We start from the raw sequence: 21,935 nt of genomic DNA on the forward strand, positions 1-21,935 counted from the left end.
CGTGTACTCGTAGAACTCCGTGCGGAGACTACACGTCCCATGAAGCCCTGCAGTGTAAGCTTGAAGTGTCATCATTGAGACCGATAAAGCCGTCTCGGGGCCAGTGGCGCAATGGATAACGCGTCTGACTACGGATCAGAAGATTCCAGGTTCGACTCCTGGCTGGCTCGGTAGGACGGGTGCGTTTTTATTGCATCCCATGCAATACTGCCATAAGCAGTATTATGAAAGTCTCCCTTTCTTCCCTTTCTAAATTTCCTTATGATCTCCTCTTACCCTCATTTTGAACTCATAATTTTACAGCGTTCTGCAGCCGTTTTATATCAGCTTTTTCCATTGCCTAATTCAAAGATCGTTCTTGTGTCTCTACTTAGGTCTATCAAAATCCTGAGAAAATTGAGGTAATGACTAACTTGGGCTTTCTATGGGTCTTAGTATATTTGTAAATAGACTGTGGCAATTTAGCCACCAATTCCTTTCGAGTCTATATCTCAAACAAACAAAAAGTAAATAAACATCTAAACACACACACACACACACATACACACACACACACTGAAGATAGGAAGAAAAAAACAAACAAACTCATGGTGAGGAATTACAGTGGAGAGGAGTTATGAACAGCCAGTGGAGACCTGAGAGAATCTCTACATTTTCCTTTGTGAATACCTGCTAGAGGGATGGAAAAGAAGGAAAAGAATGAAGCAAAGAAAGATATAGGGAGGAGAAAGAGAACCTGAAGGCAGGGGCCCAGAGATGTTGAGGGCCTGGCAGCGAGGATGGAAAGAGGACTTAATACGAAAGGCCCGAGGCAGGAGGCTTAGTGACCTAGCAGAACTTAGTGACCGACTGACAGGAAACCTGATGAGCGAAGTCTGCGGGTGAAGCCCAAGATTTTGGCCTGTTTGAGTGCTACAGGAAATGAGAAGCTCTTTTAGGGAGAAGCAAGGTTTGGGTTTGGAAATGCTGAATTGGACGTCTAGGGGGCGCTGTGTAACAGAGAGTTGGATGAATAGCGATCTGAACCAGACAAGATTTGGAAATCGCCAGAAGAGAGGTAGTGACCTTAGCCTTGAGACTGGATGAGTTGACCGTAGCCCGTGGGGGATGAGAAATACGGAATGGCTGTGAATAGGATAAGCTATAAGGAGCCCTGGGTGCAATGTATTTAGAGCGTGCCCCCAAAAGGTAAAGGTTAGAAAACTAAAGAAATAAGAAAGTGCCTATGAAGCCTAAGAGTTGGAGGTTCTTTTATCCTATCTTCTTATTATTACTAGACTTTATTTCTTAAAAGTTTTAGAATTATAGAAATCTTGAGCAGGTAGTACAGTACAGCCAGCTCTCTCATGTCTTCTTACAGCTTTCTCTATTATTAACATCTTAACATTAGTATGATACATTTATTACTATTGGTGTACCAGAATTGATGTATTATTATTATTAACTAAAGTCCATAGTTTATTTAGATTTTCTTAGTTTTTATCTAATGACTTCTTTTTGTTCCACCATCCCATCCAGAATACCATATTACATATAGTTGTCATATCTGCTTAGGCTCCTCTTGGCTGTGACAGTTTCTCAGGTGCTCCTTATTTTTGATGACCTTGATAGTTTTGAGGAATACTGGTTAGGTATACTGAAGGACATCTCTCCATTGGAATTTGTCTGATGGGGTTTTTCATTAGACTGGGGTTATGGGTTTGGGGGAGGAAGATCCCAGAGGTAAAGTGGCCATTTTCATCACATCATATCAAGAGTACATACCATCAACATAATTTTTGACTGTTGATATTGACCTTTATGTCCCGGTAGAACTAGTGTTTATCAGGTTTCTCCACTGAAAAATTACAGTCCTCCCCCCACCCCTTCCATCCTGTACTCTTCAGAAGGAAGTCACTATGTGCATTCCACACTTAAGGGGAAGGGAGTTATTCTTCCCCTCCTTTAAGGTGAAGTGTCTACAGTATTTGTTTGAATTCTTCCCTGAAGATCTTATGAGTAGGGAGTTGACCGGAAGTGGGTGATTCTCTGCCGACATTATAAGAAGAAGAAGAGTTGTTGGGAAGGCCTGCTTGTTGTTCTCTGCCCCAGCTGTGCTCAACCAAACTCTGTATTCACAGAAGACTTATGAGATATTTCATCTTCAGAAAAAGCTAATTATATGGGCTGTGGACCATCTGTGTTCCTGGCATCCTCCTCCTGATGTCAAGCTGGCTGGTGGCTGCTCTGCTGATTGTCAACTAACTCATCCATGGGTGAAAGGGAGAGAGGAAAATCTATGAAATCATAATGTCAGTTTTGTCATCAGTGAAAATAATTTTCAAAAGGTTTTGTGTTAAAAAGAGCCTAGAATTTCTGACTGACCGTAAAGTAAGTTTAGATTGGCTGAACTTCATTCATCTGAGATGTCTTTGTTTTTTCATTCAAGATGGCCTCTACCGTGTGGCAAGCATGATGCTGAACGGTTCCAGGTAATTCCACACCACATTGCTCTCCACCTCTTCTACAACACTTTGCTTTGTGTTAAAGAACAGCACAGGCTATGGGTCTGTCTATATGAGCTACAGAGAAGCAAAAGGGAATGAATGAAAAATAAATAGAGAACCTTTTAAAGGGCTTAGCCCTAGGCGTAAAGTCAGAGTTAATCAGTTCTGTCTTATCCTTTGCTTCCCTCTCCTCTGCTCTCCTTGCTGAACTTTTGTGCTCAGAAGTATGTCAGTCACTGTTAACAATATTGCATGTAGGCCTTTGCTGGAATGAAGATAGGGATTTGGTGGGTGAGAAATAATGTTGCTTTCTCCAGGAGCCAATGACTAACAGGTCAGAGCTCTGGAAACGTTTCTGGAAGGAAAGGAGTACCCACTTCCAGATAACCCTCCAGCATTCCTCATCTTCAGGCCCAGTCCTTCTACCTTCTCTTGTTTTTCTGTCCTTGTTTAAACACTGCCAGTGAATTGTAAGCTCTCCTTTCACTTTCTCTTGAGCTCTCCTCCTCCCTCAACACTGGTCTCCCTCCCCAGGTCCACCTTCACTCACCTCTGTGCCTGCCCAGCCAGCCACACTCTTCAACACCAAAATAATGGCCCATTTGACCCTCCTACTGCTCCAAATTGCTTCTTCACAATCAAGGCTTCCTCCAGCTATGAAAGTGGCGGAGTTACTGAGGCGAAATAATCTGTGCCAATTTGCATTCTCTTCTTTGTCATCTCTATTATACAGTATTTATCTGTCAAAATGAATAGAAAGTAGAAACTGTTCTGGAACATAGAAAAAGGTGGAAAACTACCCAATTGTTTATGAGGCCAGAATATACCTAATATCAAAACCTGTCAGAAGGAGGACCCTTCCAAAAGACCAAACCTATAGACTTACCTAACTTAGGAATGTAAATGTAAAAATCCTATAATATTTGAGATTAACAATAAATGTCAACAGTATATTAACATAATAATAATATATCAGAAACAGTTAGCATTTATCCCAGGAATTAGCACAGGTTAGGTATTAGGAGATTTATTTATATGATAGGTCAAAAGTAAAGCAAACAAGAAAAACATTTGACCATTTGTAATAGTCATCAAAGAGAACATGGTAAGTAAATTCCATTTTCTAGAACATTCTTTTTTAAAAAATTATTTTTATTTATTTATGTATTTGGATGGGCCGGGTCTTGGTTGCCACATCACGGGATCTAGTTCTCTGACTAGGGATTGAACCCCAGGCCTCCTGCATTGGGAATGTGGAGTCTCAGCGACTAGACCACCAGGGAAGTCCCTCTAAAACATTCTTAATATTCTTTATATGTAAACACATATATACCTGTATGAAGTCAACAATTCATGTAAATATAAAATAATACAAGAATGTCTTATCTCATCACTGTGTTATTTAATATTATTCTAAAAAACTCCAATACAATAAGCCTGGACATTTTTAAAAAGGAGTTATAACTTTTAGAAAGAGAGAGGCAAATTTATCATTGTTTGCTGATGATATGATTGTGTATATAGAAAATCCATGAGAACCAATTCTAAAATGATAAGAATTAATAATAGCATTCAGAGACACCACTTGATATAAGACAAATATAAAACATGTCCTTAGCCTTCCTATAAACTAAGAATAACCAGTTAAAAGACATAACTAATAAAAATATCTCAATAACCTGGTAGTTAAGGTCATAGACGGTAGAGCCAGGTGGCAAGAGGTTAAAGCCCTATTTATCCATTTACTAACCATGTGAACTAACCCCTCTGGCCTCAGTTTCTTCATCCACAAAATGAAAATGTGAATTATAGTTATCTCATAAAGCTATGATGAACGTTAAATTAGCTAATATTGTAAAGCATTTAAAACCTTTCTGCACATAGGAAGCTTTCAATATACATTAGCTATTGTGATTAGTTTCTTACCCATTCACAGAGGTAACCATAATATCACCATAAACTACTTAGCTATAACCTTAGTGGAAAATATGAAGAAACTGTATATGGAAAACCTAAAATTTTACTGAGAGATATAAAGACTGAAAAAATGGAAAGACAAGCCATGTTCTTAGAAAAAAATGAATCTTATAAAGATGTCAATTCTTAATAAATTAGTTTCTCACTTTTTCTACATTTAATCACAATTCTAATGGAATCTTTTGTTACTTTATTAAATGATTCTACCATTCACTGGTGAGTTTCACAGGTGGCACTAGTGATAAAGAACCTGCCTGCTAATGCAGTAGATATAAGAGATGCAGGTTCAATCCTTGGTTTGGGAAGATCCCCTGGAGGAAGAAATAGCAACCTACTCCAGTATTCTTGCCTGGAGAATTCCATGGACAGAGGAGGCTGGTAGGCTATAGTCCATGGGGTTGCAAAGAGTTGAAACACGACTGAAGTGACTTAGCGACATACACACACTGTTCATTTGTTTTTTGTTTTTTTTTAAAGCTGACAAGAAGTCAAAGAAAAATTTTTAAAAAGAGGAGGAAGGAGAGGGAATTTGCTCTACATTTTTAGTCCATTACTTCAAACCCGTTATGAAATAAGCAATGTATAAATAAATAAAAGGCCACAATGTGCAGTGGGTACAAGAAGAGACAGAGTAAAAAGGCTAGACTAATAGCATAGAAACAGACCAGTTGCTTGTGTATATATGTGTGATAAATATATGAATTCAAGTTATGATAATAATAACAGATAACATTTTTTGAGCCCTTATTTTATGTCAGGTTCTATGAAAAGCCCTTTACATTCACAAGAACCTGGTGATGTAGGAAATGTTAATCTATGGGTAAGGGAACTAAGTCTTAGAGAAGTTAAGTGACTTGCCCCTCTAAGAAGGGGTTTAGATGGGGTACAAGCCTAGGTCAACCGACTCCAGAGCCTTTGATCTTAACCTTAAGATATACCATCTCAGGGAGGTGGGAGAGGGGATCGGGATGGAGAACACATGTAAATCCATGGCTGATTCATGTCAATGTATAGCAAAAAACACTACAATATTGTAAAGTAATTAGCCTCCAACTAATAAAAATAAATGGAAAAAAAATTAAAAAACAAAAACAAAAGACATACCATCTCTAATTTTCCTTCTAGAAAGCTATCCTAGACAATATTCACAAACTAGGACAAAGAGTCATTAAGAGAAATGCTTAGTGTGACATTTTTTTGTGATTACAAAAAATGTAAAACAAGTTGGATATCCTATAGGGGTATGGTCAAATAAATCATCCATGCAATGAAATCTTAAGCAGCCATTAAAATCAATGTTGTCAGAGAAAATTTAATAATATGGAGAAATGTTCATGATATATACAGAATAACTTCAGTATGTGCAGAGAAAATGTATTTTCCAAGTTTTCTATAGTAAGCATGTTTTTACTATATGGGAAACATTTTTTTCAATATGTATAAAATCTGTGACCTTTCCTTGGTCTTTCTGCTTGTTTCTTTTCTTTTTTTTTTTCTGCTTGTTTCTAGTCTTTCTTTTGAAGACCTCTCGAAGGTCTCTCTCCTCTGTAAGACCTTATAGCTGTCCGATCTTCAGCAGTCACTCTCACTCATAGCAATACCTTAACAGTCCTTCTCCACAAACTAATATTTTTGGATTTGTTGTTTGTTTTTCATTTTTTTTCCAGTTTTATTGAGAAAGAATTGACATACGTCACTGTATAAGTTTAAGGCATACAGCATGACAGTTTGATTTACATAAATTGTGAAATGATTACCACAGCAGGTTGGGCTAGCATCACCTTATACAGATACAGTAAAAAGAAAAGAAACAAGACAGGAAAAAATGTTTCTCCTTCAGATGAGAACTCATAGGATTTACTCTCTAAACAACATTCCTATACATCATACAGCAATGTTAACTATAGTCCACAGGGGGTACATTACATCCTCAGTAATGACTTATAACTGAAAGTTAGTACCTCTTTTTAAAAATATAATCGTATTTATTTATTTTTGGGTGTGCTGGGTCTTCATAACTGTGAAGGCTTTTTTCTAGTTGTGACGAGCAGGGGCTACTCTCTAGTTGTGTTGTTCAGGCTTCTCACTGGGGGCGCTTCTCTCCTTGCAGACCATGGGCTCTAGGGTGCCCAGTCTCAATAGTTGTTGCACACAGGCTTAGTTGCTCCGAGGCATGTGGGATTTTCCTGGATTAGGGGTAGAATTCCTGTCTCTTGCATTGACAGCTGGATTCTGTACCACTGAGCCACCAGGGAAGCCCCTAGAATTTTGTACCTCTTGATCATCTTCCTCCAACTCAGCCTTCTCCCGTTCTCCACCTCTGGTAACCGCAAGTCTGATCTCTTTTCCTATGAGTTTGCTTTTTAGATTTCACCTATAAGTGAGATTATACAGTATTTGTCTTTATCTGGACAGACTAATGTTTATTAAGCTCTACCACATGCAGGGTACTTTGCATATTAATATATTATCTTACCTAATGCTCAGGACATACTCTTGTGGGGTAGAACTTATTAATATGCCTATTTTGTAGATAGAAAACTGAGGTTAAGTGTTTTGAACAAAGTTATGCTTCAGCCGTATAGGAAGAGCCAGAATAAGACTCCATTTCTTCTGATTCTCAACCCATTGCCTTTTCTTTTACAATATAGTGTTTCCCCAAATGTGGTGTAAGGACCCTGGGGGCTCTCTTAGACTCTTTTAGGAAGTGTATGAGGATCTCCTCCATGTCTGTGTGAGATCAGATTTGACTTACTTTATTCAGTCAGAGTCACTTATTGTAACATAAAGCAGATATGAGAATCCAGCTGTCTTCTATTAAGTCAGATACCAAGGAGATTTGCAAAAATATAAAACAATATCACTCTTCTCATACATTCTTTTTGATTTGGAAAATACAGTTTTTTAATTAAAATGTATTATTTGATGTTAACACCCGATGGACTTTTTTTTCATTTATTTTTATTAGTTGGAGGCTAATTACTTTACAATATTGTAGTGGTTTTTGCCATACATTGACATGAATCAGCCATGGATTTACATGTGTTCCCCATCCTGAACCCCCCTCCCACCTCTCTCCCCATCCCATCCCTCTGGGTCATCCCAGTGCACCATCCCTGAGCACTTGTCTCATGCATCCAACCTGGGCTGGCAATCTGTTTCACACTTAATAGTATACATGTTTCAGTGCTATTCTCTCAGATCATCCCACCCTCACCTTCTCCCACAGAGTCAAAAAGTCTGTTCTATCCATTTGTGTCTCTTTTTCTATCTTGCATATAGGGTTATTGTTACCATCTTTCTAAATCCCATATATATGCGTTAGTATACTGTATTGGTGTTTTTCTTTCTGGCTTACTTCACTCTGTATAATGGGCTCCAGTTTCATCCACCTCATTAGAACTGATTCAAATGTATTCTTTTTAATGGCCGAGTAATACTCCATTGTGTATATGTACCACAGCTTTCTTATCCATTCATCAGCTGATGGGCATCTAGGTTGCTTCCATGTCCTGGCAATTATAAACAGTGCTGCAATGAACATTGAGGTACACGTGTCTCTTTCAGTTCTGGTTTCCTCGGTGTGTATGCCCAGAGGTGGGATTGCTGGGTCATATGGCAGTTCTATTTCCAGTTTTTTAAGGAATCTCCACACTGTTCTCCATAGTGGCTGTACTAGTTTGCATTCCCACCAACAGTGTAAGAAGGTTCCCTTTTCTCCACACCCTCTCCAGCGTTTATTGCTTATAGACTTTTGGATAGCAGCCATTCTGACTGGCGTGTAATGGTACCTCATTGTAGTTTTGATTTGCATTTCTCTGATAATGAGTGATGTTGAGCACCTTTTCAAGTGTTTGTTAGCCATCTGTATGTCTTCTTTGGAGAAATGTCTGTTTAGTTCCTTGGCCCATTTTTTTATTGGGTCATTTGTTTTTCTGGAATTGAGCTGTAGGAGTTGCTTGTATATTTTTGAGATTAATCCTTTGTCTGTTGCTTTGTTTGCTATTATTCTCCCATTATTTTTTTGTTTGTTTGTTTGCTATTATTTTTTATTATTTGTTTGCTATTATTCTCCCTATTATTCTCCCATTCTTTGTTTGCTATTATTCTCCCATTCTTTTCACCTTGCTTATAGTTTCCTTTGTTGTGCAAAAGCTTTTAAGTTTCATTAGGTCCCATTTGTTTATTTTTGCCTTTATTTCCAATATTCTGGGAAGTGGGTCATAGAGGATCCTGCTATGATTTATGTCGGAGAGTGTTTTGCCTATGTTCTCCTCTAGGAGTTTTATAGTTTCTGGTCTTACATTTAGATCTTTAATCCATTTTGAGTTTATTTTTGTGTATGGTGTTAGAAAGTGTTCTAGTTTCATTCTTTTACAAGTGGTTGACCAGTTTTCCCAGCACCACTTGTTAAAGAGGTTGTCTTTTTTCCATTGTATATTCTTGCCTCCTTTGTCGAAGATAAGGTGTCCATAGATATGTGGATTTATCTCTGGGCTTTCTATTTTGTTCCATTGATCTATATTTCTGTCTTTGTGCCAGTACCATACTGTCTTGATGACTGTGGCTTTGTAGTAGAGTCTGAAGTCAGGCAGGTTGATTCCTCCAGTTCCATTCTTCTTTCTCAAGGTTGCTTTGTCTATTCGAGGTTTTTTGTATTTCCATACAAATTGTGAAATTATTTGTTCTAGTTCTGTGAAAAATACCGTTGGGAGCTTGATAGAGATTGCATTGAATCTATAGATTGCTTTGGCTAGTATACTCATTTTCACAATATTGATTCTTCCAATCCATGAACACGGTATACTTCTCCACCTATTTGTGTCCTCTTTGATTTCTACTTTTTTTCCTCTTTGATTTCTTTCATCAGTGTTTTATAGTTTTATATATATATAGGTCTTTTGTTTAAGTAGTTATATTCCTAAGTATTTTATTCTTTTCATTGCAATGGTGAATGTTATTGTCTCCTTAATTTCTCTTTCTGTTTTCTCATTGTTAGTGTATAGGAATGCAAGGGATTTCTGTGTGTTAATTTTATATCCTGCAACTTTACTATATTCATTGATTAGCTCTAGTAATCTTCTGGTAGAGTCTTTAGGGTTTTCTATGTAGAGGATCATGTCATCTGCAAACAGTGAGAGTTATACTTCTTCTTTTCCTATCTGGATTCCTTTTATTTCTTTTTCTGCTCTGATTGCTGTGGCCAAAACTTCCAAAACTATGTTGAATAGTAGTGGTGAGAGTGGGCACCCTTGTCTTGTTCCTGATTTTAGGGGAAATGCTTTCAATTTTTCACCATTGAGGATAATGTTTGCTGTGGGTTTGTCATATTATTTTTATATTTTTATAAAATATTATTAAATTTTAAATAAATTATTAAAATTTATTATTTTGAAGTATGTTCCTTCTATTCCTGCTTTCTGGAGAGTTTTTATCATAAATGGATGTTGAATTTTGTCAAAGGCTTTTTCTGCATCTATTGAGATAATCATATGGTTTTTATCTTTCAATTTATTAATGTGGTGTATTACATTGATTGATTTGTGGATATTAAAGAATCCTTGCATTCCTGGGATAAAGCCCACTTGGTCATGATGTATGATCTTTTTAATATGTTGTTGGATTCTGTTTGCTAGAATTTTGTTAAGGATTTTTGCATCTATGTTCATCAGTGAAATTGGCCTGTAGTTTTCTTTTTTTGTGACATCTTTGTCTGGTTTTGGTATTAGGGTGGTGGTGGCCTCATAGAGTGAGTTTGGAAGTTTACCTTCTTCTGCAATTTTCTGGAAGAGTTTGAGTAAGATAGGTATTAGCTCTTCTCTAAATTTTTGGTAGAACTCAGCTGTGAAGCCATCTGGTCCTGGGCTTTTGTTTGCTGGAAGATTTCTGATTACAGTTTCGATTTCCATGCTTGTGAGGGGTCTGTTAAGATCTTCTATTTCTTCCTGGTTCAGTTTTGGAAAGTTATACTTTTCTAAGAATTTGTCCATTTCATCCAAGTTGTCCATTTTATTGGCATAGAGCTGCTGGTAGTAGTCTCTTATGATCCTTTGTATTTCAGTGTTGTCTGTTGTGATCTCTCCATTTTCATTTTTAATTTTGTTGATTTGGTTCTTCTCCCTTTGTTTATTGATGAGTCTGGCTAATGGTTTGTCAATTTTATTTACCTTTTCAAAGAACCAGCTTTTAGCTTTGTTGATTTTTGCTATGGTCTCTTTAGTTTCTTTTGCATTTATTTCTGCCCTAATTTTATGATTTCTTTCCTTCTACTAACCCTGGGGTTCTTAATTTCTTCCTTTTCTAGTTGCTTTAGGTGTAGAGTTAGGCTTTTTATTTGACTTTTTTCTTGTTTCTTGAGGTAAGCCTGTATTGCTATGAACCTTCCCTTTAGCACTGCTTTTACAGTGTCCCATAGGTTTTGGGTTGTTGTGTTTACATTTTCATTTGTTTCTATGCATATTTTGATTTCTTTTTTTATTTCTTCTATGATTTGTTTGTTATTCAGAAGCATGTTGTTTAGCCTCCATATGTTGGAATTTTAAATAGTTTTTTTCCTGTAATTGAGATCTAATCTTACTGCATTGTGGTCAGAAAAGATGACTGGAACGATTTCAATTTTTTTTAATTTACCAAGGCTATATTTATGGCCCAGAATTTGATCTATTCTGGAGAAGGTTCCATGTGCACTTGAGAAAAAGGTGAAATTGATTGTTTTGGGGTGAAATGTCCTATAGATATTAATTAGGTCTAGCTGGTCCATTGTGTCATTTAAAGTTTGTGTTTCCTTGTTAATTTTCTGTTTAGTTGATCTATCCATAGGTGTGAGTGGGGTATTAAAGTCTCCCACTATTATTGTGTTATTGTTAATTTCCCCTTTCATACTTGTTAGCATTTGCCTTACATATTGTAGTGCTCCTATGTTGGGTGCATATATATTTATAATTGTTATATCTTCTTCTTGGATTGATCCTTTGATCATTATGTAGTGTCCTTCTCTGTCTCTTTTCACAGCCTTTATTTTAAAGTCTATTTTATCTGATATGAGTATTGCGACTCCTACTTTCTTTTGTTCTCCATTTGCGTGAAATATTTTTTTCCAGCCCTTCACTTTCAGTTTGTATGTGTCCCTTGTTTTGAGGTGGGTCTCTCTTAGACAGCATATATAGGGGTCTTGCTTTTGTATCCATTCAGCCAGTCTTTGTCTTTTGGTTGGGGCATTCAACCCATTTACATTTAAGGTAATTATTGATAAGTATGGTCCTGTTGCCATTGCTTTGTTGTTTTGGGTTCGTGTTTATACAGCCTTTCTGTGTTTCCTGTCTAGAGAGGATCCTTTAGCATTTGTTGAAGAGCTGGTTTGGTGGTGCTGAATTCTCTCAACTTTTGCTTGTCTGTAAAGCTTTTGAATTCTCCTTCATATCTGAATGAGATCCTTGCTGGGTGCAGTAATCTGGGTTGTAGGTTATTCTCTTTCATTACTTTAAGTATGTCCTGCCATTCCCTTCTGGCCTGGAGGGTTTCTATTGAAAGGTCAACTGTTATCCTTATGGGAATCCCTTTGTGTGTTATTTGTTGTTTCTCCCTTGCTGCTTTTAATATTTGTTCTTTGTGTTTGATCTTTGTTAATTTGATTAATATGTGTCTTGGGGTGTTTCGCCTTGGGTTTATCCTGTTTGGGACTCTCTGGGTTTCTTGGACTTGTGTGACTATTTCCTTCCCCATTTTAGGGACGTTTTCAGCTATTATTTCCTCAAGTATTTTCTCATGGCCTTTCTTCTTGTCTTCTTCTTCTGGGACTCCTATGATTCGAATGTTGGGGCGTTTCACATTGTCCCAGAGGTCCCTGAGGTTGTCCTCATTTCTTTTGATTCTTTTTTCTTTTTTCCTCTCTGCTTCATTTATTTCCACCATTTTATCTTCTACCTCACTTATCCTATCTTCTGCCTCTGTTATTCTACTGTTGGTTCCCTCCAGAGTGTTTTTTATTTCATTTATTGCATTATTCATTTTTAATTGGCTCTGGACTTATTTTTTTAAATGAATTAATAAATTTTTAAAAATTTTTCCAGGGGAGGGGGAAAAAATAAAAATAAAAATGTTTCCATTTTTATTTACTTATTTTTAATTTTTTAAAAAACTTTTTATTTGTACTGAGGTATAGCCAATTAACAATGTTGTGATACTTTCAAGTGAACAGTGAAGGGACTCAGCCATATATACGTGTATCCACTCTCCCCTGAACTCCCGTCCCATCCAGGCTGCCACATAACAATGAGCAGAGTTCCATGTGCTATACAGTAGGTCCTTGTTGGTCATCCATTTTAAATACAGCAGTTTGTACATGTTCATCCCAAACTCCCTAACTATCCCTGCCCCTTATCCTCTCCACCCCCACCCCTGCAACCATAAGCTCCTTCTGGAAGTCTGTTTCTGTTTTGTAAGCAAGTTCATTTGTATAATTTCTTTTTAGATTCCACATGTAAGGGATGTCATAGGATAGTCTCCTTCTCTCTCTGGCTTACTTCATTCATTATGACGCTCTCTAGGTCCACCCAAGTTGCTGCAAATGGCATTATTTCATTCTTTTTAATGGCTAAGTAATATTTTCATTTATTTCATTCTTCTTAATGGCTGAGTAATATTTCCATTTAATATTACTGGATACTGGAAAGTACCACATCTTCTTTATCCATTACTCTGTTGATGGGCATTTAGGTTGCTTCCATGTCTTGCCTATCGTAAACAGTACTGTAATGAACATTGGGGTGCATGTTTTCTTGTTTTTTTAAACCTTTTTTGATTGGGAAAATATTCAGCTTCCTAAATATTGTGAATGTCTGGACTGTCAGACACATCATCTCAGCATGTAAATGTCAACCACATTTCAAAGCCAAATGTAATTTACTTGGATTTTTTCTTTGCTTTTCTCTAACAAGGACAACTGAAACCACTCTATGTTGTATTAGTTTCTTCAGTTTTTAAAATAATATTCAAGTAAACTTCCAGCAATTATCTTCAACTTTTTCTGAATAAAAAGTTCCCATTCTTAAGGCTTGGGCTTCCCTGGTGGTCCAGTGGCTAAGACTCACACTCTCAATGCAGTGGACCAGGGTTTGATCTCTAGTCAGGGAACTAGATCGCACATGCCACAACTAAGACCTGGTGCAGCCAAATAAATATATATTTTTTAAAAAGACAGGCTTTAAAAAAAAAAGACAGGCTTTTAATTCATTTACTTAATATTACTTAGTGGCATTTTATCTGTAGTAGGAAGAGGAAAATAAAATTGCAAGGAATGTTCGAAAACCATTTAAGCCTTCCTCTGCTGCCTCCTTACATGTGACATGTTCATAAAGCTCTTTTGAAAAGACAAATATCGTATGATATCATTTTTTATGGAATCTAAAAAAAGATACAGATGAACTTACTTACAAAACAGAAATAGACCTACAGACATGAAAATAAACTTATGGTGGGGAAGAGGGGAGGGGATAAATTAGGACTTTGGGATTAACATATATACACTACCATATATAAAACAGATAACCAACAAGAATCTACTGTATAGTACAGAGAACTATTTTGTAATATTACAAAATATTAGTATTTTGTAATAATCTATAAGGAAAAAGACTCTGAAAAAGAATGTATATCACTGTGGTGTATCCCTGAAATTAATACAACATATACTTCAATAAAAAAAATTTTTTATAGAGCACTTTCAGTTCTATGTTTGCCACTAGGGATTGAGTTCTGCTTTTATAAAACTGAGATCTAATCAAGATCATATTTAAATATCAAAGCAGTTGTGACTAACTAGAGCTCAGATACTGCCTAACTCCATCTCGGCAAAGAATTATATTGAAAAAACCTCTGTGTTTAAGTAAAACCGAATAATTTATTTTTCCTGATATCCTTCAGGAAAAGACTGATGATAGTCTCTCAGTTTTCATTTTTAATATCAGAAATATCTATACATAAAGCTTAACATAAATAAAATCTCTTTTGGTGTCCTTAAAAATCATAGAGTAAAGGAGTCCACAGACTGAGAACACATGCTTTACAACCAGCAGCCCTCTGATGTTGTAGATAAAATTTAAACATGCTGCCCAATGGGGTGATGAAATTCAAGGCCTGGACGACAGGCACCTTAAAGAAGTGAATGTAAAATGACACGGAGACCTTTTCTAGTTGGAATGATAATGGGGAAACAGAACTAGAGGTGGGCCTCCAAAATGATAGGATTTTTCCAGCAGAAGATAGAACCAGCCAGGTAGATAGAACCATAGCAAGCACAGAAAAGCATGGAAGGGTGAGTAAGCCCACTGGGGAGGTGGCTTAGGGTGAGTAGAAAATGTGTGTGGTGGGAAAAGTCTGGAAAGTCGAGCTGCACCGTGAGGGCTTTTTTTTTTTTTTTGCTGGTTTTTATCTTTTTTTTTTTCCCCATGCTTTTTCTTTTTTACCGTGAGGGCTTGAATCCCCAGCTCAGCCACGTGTGCTATGTTTGGTACACAGTAGGGTGACCTGATATAGTTTCAACAGAGAAATGACAACATGATGCGAAAATCACAAACTATCTGTGAACAGCAAATCAGAATCATAAAAATTAGCCTGGCAGTGTTGTATGAGAGGAGGAAGAGTTGGGACAATTTGCAGGGACACAGAATGAGGACCTGAGTTGGGGTGGGGGTGGGAGCAGGGGCAGGGGAAGGGTGCCTGTCAGGCATGCTGACAGGTCTCACAAAGTGGCAGGATTCTGGGGAGATCTTCTGGTTCAGGGCCTGGCTCCTGCTGGGTGGTCTGGAATCTCTGGAGAGCCCTGGTCTTGTTCTTTGGATAACTCTCTTCTAAACTCTGGGTTAATCATTTACGATCACTTTATATTCTTTCTTCAGCAGGCATAGTACATTTAGGTCTTTCTACATTTCACTTGTACTTTTCTGAGACCAGGCCTTAGCCACTTTTGGCTGGACCTCGGCCACTTTGAATATAAAAGATTTTTTAGGGTAAATTCTTTTTACAGGTTGGCAACCTCATTCATGATAAGTTGACTCCTATATTTTCACTTTCTCAAGATATAAGGAGACCTGCCAGTTCCTTTAACAAAACCTAGCCCAGTTCCTTTAAAATGAGTATTATGCATAGAGTTTATGGGGTGCAGGGCCCCCTCGGGGACACCAGGTTCCCCTTTGTGTGGGGCTGAGGGAGAATGGAGACAAGGTCACTCCCTTGAGACCTGGATATTCACCCTTCCTTGAGGACCTTGAGAGGACAGACTTTGCTTGTCCAAGAACCTCTTAGTTTCCTTCCAGAGAGCAAGCCTATGTTCTGGAGGTGACTTACTTTGCCTCTCATTATGGAGGAAGAATCAACAAGTCTTGGTTCTTTTGTTTTTGGCCAGGCTTCGGGGCCTGCAGGGGTCTTAGTTTCCTGACCAGGGATCTGGAACCTGGGCCCGGCAGTGAAAGTGGCAAGTCCCAACCACTGGACCCCCAGGGAATTCCCAGCACGACTTGGTTCTTGATCAGATGTGGTAAAAGGCAAGTCAAGAGAGACAGAGGTGTGGGAGAATGAAGGAGAGACTGTAAAGGCAAATCTTTTCCAAAAAGTGTGAGGGGGAGAGGTTCAAAGCAGGTCCAAGATGCTAACCCTCAGCTCTCACTCAGCTCCTCCACTTGCCCTCCCCTCTCACCTCCACAATAGAGAAGTTTCTGCCTACTAACCTCCAGTCACTGTGAAGAAGGAAAGGGCCAAGACCAACTGCATAGTGCTCCCTCCAGGCACACAACACTCTTCATGCCCCTTTCCCGCTTTGTGTCCCTTCAAACCGTGGAACTGTTTTGAAAAACTTTTTCTACCAAATTACATTCATAAGCTCAGTAATTAATTCATTTTTTCATTAAATAGCTAGAATGAATATACTGATTTACTATAATACCAAAAAACGCAAAGGCGCTTGAGCTAGATACATATGCAATGATATCCAGTGAAACATTTTTGTAATAGAGCAAATTGGGAACAATCTAAATATCCATCATGAAGGGAAGTTAAATTATGATACAGCCATACTTTAACAATAATATGAGTTGATGATTCTGTATGCTTGTTTTCATATTTTTAGATAAAAGTCTGGTGCTATATGCACCAAATTGGTTGCTCTGAGGAGGTGGATAGGAGTAATGGGGGGGGGGGGTGTTAGAGGGTGTGGGGTTCAGTCTTTTACATTGTGCACTTCTTTTATTTATTTATTTGGCTATGTCAGGTCTTAGTTGCAGTGCGTGAGATCCTTGAGGCCTCAGTAGTTATAGTGCACAGGTTTAGCTAAACCTGCTCTGGGGCATGTGGGAATCTTGATTTCCAGACCAGGGATCAAACCCACGCGCCTCTGCTGCAACGCAGATTCTGAACCACTGGACCACCAGGGAAGTCCCTGTGTACTTTTGTTTTGAATTTTTTAAAAATATTTTTCAAAGCACAGAATTTTTTTTTCAGCCTATGAAGATTTTTTTTAAGTAGCTTATGCAGCACTGTGGCAGGCAAATGTTCAGTTTTCATTAGGCTTTTAGAAACAGAAGAAACACCTAAATGTCCATCCCCATGCCATTTAGGGAGCTTAGGCTGGGAACGACTGCCTTAGAAGCCATTTTGCTTTCTCATGCAGTTGGGTTTCTAAACATTTCTCCAACACCAGCTTTCCAGAATTTTGATTGAAGCCATGGGACATGTTTCTGGAATTTTATTCACTTAAGATGACAAAGAAGGCTTTCTTTGGTACGTGATTTGCTCTTTCCTAACTCCATGCCTTCACATACTACTCCTTCCCTTGTCTTCATCTTTGTCAGTTTTTCCAGAATTCTGTCCCAAACTTGCCTGTACAAATCTGAATCAAATCTGCCTTTCCTTACCACGGCTCTACCTTATGATTCCTGATTCAATTCTCTTGGTTTCTAGTGACAAATTTATTTGCACTTTCTGTTACTTGATATCCTTAGGTGTTTTTTGTGTGTCTATAATTGTCTATAGGTTATGAATATTGAGGACAGGGTCCATTTCTTTTTTCATTATTATCCTTATTATTTCAAATACCTAAATCTAGGATGGTTCAAGATGAATACCTAATTAAATGAGGAAATATTGAATGCCATAGTAAATTTTCAGGAAGAACTGTTTTGAGATTATTGATATTCATTTCCAGATGCTAGCTACAAAAGGAAAATGTGCTTTTATCTATGAGATTCAGCAGTTACCACCTTAACCAAGAATCAAACTCAGCATAAGTAATAGTGAGATATTCTGACCTGATATGGCTCTAGGGTGATGTAATGTGAAGTACGTAATATCATCTATTAAGTATTCTTTGCAAGAATGCTTAAAGTGAATCTAATAAAGCCTGAAGACCTACTTCCAGTTTACAGGAAATGTAGGCTTATAGCACTATGTCCAACAGAATTTTCTGCAATGATGTAAATGTTATCTGTCTGCACTAATACAGTAATCACCAACCTACTGAAAGTTTCATTTTATTTCATTTTAATTAAATTTAAATAGCTACTTATGGCTAGTGGCTACCATATTGGACAGGAAAGGAACAACTTCACCAACACAGGAAATATACAATGGGACATTCCAAAAGGTAGCTGGAGATGGGAATACCAGACCACCTGACCTGCCTCTTGAGAAACCTGTATGCAGGTCAGGAAGAAACAGTTAGAACTGGACATGGAACAACAGACTGGTTCCAAATAGGAAAATGAGTATGTCAAGGCTGTATATTGTCACCTGCTTATTTAACTTATATGCAGAGTACATCATGAGAAAAGCTGGGCTGGAAGAAGCACAGCTGGAGTCAAGATTGCCGGGAGAAATATCAATAACCTCAGATATGCAGATGACACCACCCTTACGGCAGAAAGTGAAGAACTAAAGAGCTTCTTGATGAAAGTGAAAGAGGAGAATGAGAAAGTTGGCTTAAAGCTCAACATTCAGAAAACTAAGATCATGGCATCTGGTCCCATCACTTTATGGCAAATAGATTGGGAAACAGTGGAAACAGTGGCTGACTTTATCTTTTGAGGCTCCAAAATCACTGCAGATGGTGACTGCAGCCATGAAATTAAAAGATGCTTAATCCTTGGAAGGAAAGTTGTGGCCAACCTAGACAGCATATTAAAAAGGAGAGACATTACTTTGCCAACAAAGGTCCATCTAGTCAAGGCTATGGTTTTTCCAGTAGTCATGTATGGATGTGAGAGTTGGACTATAAAGCTGAGTGCTGAAGAATTGGTGCTTTCGAACTGTGGTATTGGAGAAGACTCTTCAGAGTCCCTTGGACTGCAAGGAGAACCAACCAGTCCATCCTAAAGGAGATCAGGCCTGGGTGTTCATTGGAAGGACTGATGCTGAAGCTGAAACTCCAATACTTTGGCCACCAGATGTGAAGAGCTGACTCATTTGAAAAGTCAGTCATTTTGAAAAAAACCCTGATGCTGGGAAAGATTGAGGGCAGGAGGAGAAGGGGATGACAGAGGATGAGATGGTTGGATGGCATCACTGATGCAACGGACATGAGTTTGGGTAGGCTCCGGAGTTGGTGATGGACAGGGTGGCCTGGCATGCTGCAGTTCATGGGGTTGCAAAGAGCTGGACACAACCGAGCAACTGAACTGAACTGAATAATCAAATGTTATGTATGAATCTTTCTTAGAACCTAGACCAAGAAAAAAACTAGAGAAATCTGAATATGACCTGAATAATAACTATTATGATATTATTGATTTTTCCCTAGTTTTTGGCTGCAGTGCTCAAGATCTTAATTCCTAAACTAGGGATGGAACCCAAGCCCCCTATAATGGAAGTGCAGCATCTTAACCACTGGACCACTATTTTATTAGTTATACAGGGAGTGCCCTTATGTTTAGGAGTTGCTTGCTTAAGTGTTTACAGAATGAAATGTCAGAATGTCTGCAACTATTGTAAAATGACTCAGGAAAAACAAAAGTCTACATAACTCTATCTATAAAGAGAGAGTGGGCTTCCCTGGTAGCTCAGTTGATAAAGAATCCTGCGTGAAATGCAGGTGACCCCGGTTCAATCCCTGGGTGGGGAAGATCCCCTGGAGAAGGAACCACAACCTACTCCAGCACTCTTGCCTGGAGAATCCCATGGACAGAGGAGCCTGGTGGGCTACAGTCCATGGGGTTGCAAAAAGTTGGACACAACTTAGCAACTAAACCGCTGTAAAAAGAGAGGAGGGAGGAGACGAAAGAGAGAGAGAAAGAAAAGCAAAATGTTAGTCATTGTTGAATATAGGTTAAGAGTATCCTGGTACCATGAAAAGATGCTCAAAATGGCTAATTATTAGTGAAATACAAATCAAAACTACAATGAGGTGTAATCTCACATGGTCAGAATGGCCATCATCAAAAAATCTACAAACAATAAATGGTGGAGAGGATGTGGAGAAAAGGGAACCTTCTTGTGCTATTGGTAGGAATGTAGATTGATACCAGCCACTGTGGAGAAGAGTATGGAAATTCCTTTAAAAACTAAGAATAGAGTTACCATATGATCCATCAATCCCATTCCTGTGCATATATCTGGAAAAGATGAAAACTCTAATTAAAAAAGATACACGTGGGACTTCCCTGGTGGTCCAGTGGCTAAGACTCCACAGTCCCAATGCAGGGGGCCTGGGTTCGATCCCTGGTGAGGGAATTAGATCCCATGTGCCACAACTAAGAATTCGAGGGCCGCAACTAAGATTCAGTGCAGTCAAATAAATTTTAAAAAAAAGAAAAGATACATGTACCCCAGTGTTCATAGGAGCTCTATTTACAATAGCCAACATGTAGAAGCAATGTAAATGTCTATCAACAGATGAATGAATAAAGATGTGACACATATATATATACATATAAATATTACTCAGCCATAAAAAAATGAACGAAAAATGACATTTGTAGCAACATGGATGGACCTAGAGATTATTATGCTAAGTGAAGTAAGTTGGAAAGAGAAAGACAAATATGATATCACTTATTTGTGAAATCTAAAACAGTGATCCAAATGAATTTATTTACAAAACAGAGACAGACTCAAAGATGTAGAAAACAGTCATATGGTTATCAAAGGGAAAGCGGGGGGAGATAAATTAGGAGTTTGGGATTAACAGATACACACTACTATATGTGTAAAATAGATAAAAAAACAAGGACCAACTGTATAGAACAGGAAGGCTGAATCACTTTTTGCTACACACTTGAAACTAACACAACATTGTAAATCAACTATAACTTAAAAATTGAGGAAAGAAACTTCCTTGGTGGTCCAGGTAAGACCCTGCATTTCCAATGGAGGGGGCACAGGTTCAAACTAAGATCCCACATGCCACGTGGAGCAACCAAAAAATAAAAACATTTTAAAAGTTTTAAAATAAAAATTGAAGAATAAAGAGTATCCTGGTGCTTATCATACTATTCTTTCAACTTTTCTGTAGGTTTGAAAACATTTCCCTGGAACAGGTTAAAAATTATACATATAACTAAGCAATATGGGCTGTTTTAGTTTTTACATTAATCTATATTGGGCTGACCCCACAAGCCTGCAAACCTCATAGTAGCCCAGCCTTGAAACCAAAGAAAGAGCCCAGAGACAGTGACAGAGACATCAAAGACTTCTTGGACAGGGAATTTTACACATCCACAGCCAAGGGTGTTAGAGAGACAGCCGCCACCCCTGCAATGGCAGAGGGCAGGCTGGACATGGCAGCAGTCCTCACTACTTGGGGGAGGAGGAGGTTACCATTTATAGGGGGAATTAAGTCAGGCTGGCTCATCAGTTACCAGGGAAACCAGTAGCTGGGCCACATCCCTCCCAGCCCCTTAGGTTAACAACCTTAGAAAGACAGATGTTAGCTTTGTGCAGTGGCAGTATCGTAGCCAATGAGGTTTATCCGAGGCGCGATTATTGCTAATTGAAAACTTTTCCCAATACCCCGCCATGACGACTTGAAATATAGTCGGCATTGGCAATTTTTGACAGTCTCTACGGAGACTGAATAAAAAAAAAAAAGAAAAAAAAAGAAAGGTGTTTTTCTTAAATAAGCTAGCAAGCGGAGCCCTTCTGATCTACGGGGTGAGCAGGTTCATGTGAGTCAGATGCAGGTGCAGGAGGCACTGGTCAAGCAGGGGAGGTTCAGAAAGCAAGAGAACAGCTATCTTGAATGGCCTGACCATACAATCTAATTGCTTGTTCATTTTGTGTGGGCCAGCATTTATAGATAAATGGAAGTAAGCACAATTTACAGAAAAACTTAAAGCTGAGTCAGTGACCTTTAATTTTACCTATGATCAATCCAAAGCCATCATTATATGATCTTAGCAAAAGAGCATCTTGAGACAGTCTCCCCGGAAAGTGGTTTGAGAAGCTGAGTAGGGCCTTCTAAATGAGGGTGGTCTTGGGCTTCTGCTTGTA

General features: G+C 38.2%; 1 long non-coding RNA gene and 2 other non-coding genes across 4 annotated transcripts in view; all 3 read left to right on the forward strand.

Moving 5' to 3' along the window:
• The first annotated feature begins 31 nt into the window (after positions 1–31).
• The window catches only part of LOC133066575 (uncharacterized), a 49,942-nt gene continuing 28,038 nt past the window's right edge, over positions 32–21,935 (forward strand). The window contains exons 1-3 of one of the 2 annotated variants that reach the window (XR_009695165.1): positions 32–179; positions 2,429–2,471; positions 18,266–20,865. This is a non-coding gene — a long non-coding RNA (uncharacterized LOC133066575). Of the gene's footprint in view, positions 180–2,428; positions 2,472–18,265; positions 20,866–21,935 lie in introns of those variants that run through there. The other variant, XR_009695166.1, reaches the window with a different exon arrangement.
• Positions 98–170, forward strand: TRNAR-ACG (transfer RNA arginine (anticodon ACG)). Its single transcript has one exon. It is a non-coding gene; the product is annotated as a tRNA-Arg (tRNA).
• LOC133067592 (U4 spliceosomal RNA) lies at positions 21,375–21,515 on the forward strand. The gene has a single exon (XR_009695363.1). It is a non-coding gene; the product is annotated as a U4 spliceosomal RNA (small nuclear RNA).

Source organism: Dama dama, chromosome 12 (assembly GCF_033118175.1).
Source record: "Dama dama isolate Ldn47 chromosome 12, ASM3311817v1, whole genome shotgun sequence".
In the NCBI taxonomy this organism is placed as follows: Eukaryota; Metazoa; Chordata; class Mammalia; order Artiodactyla; family Cervidae; genus Dama; species Dama dama.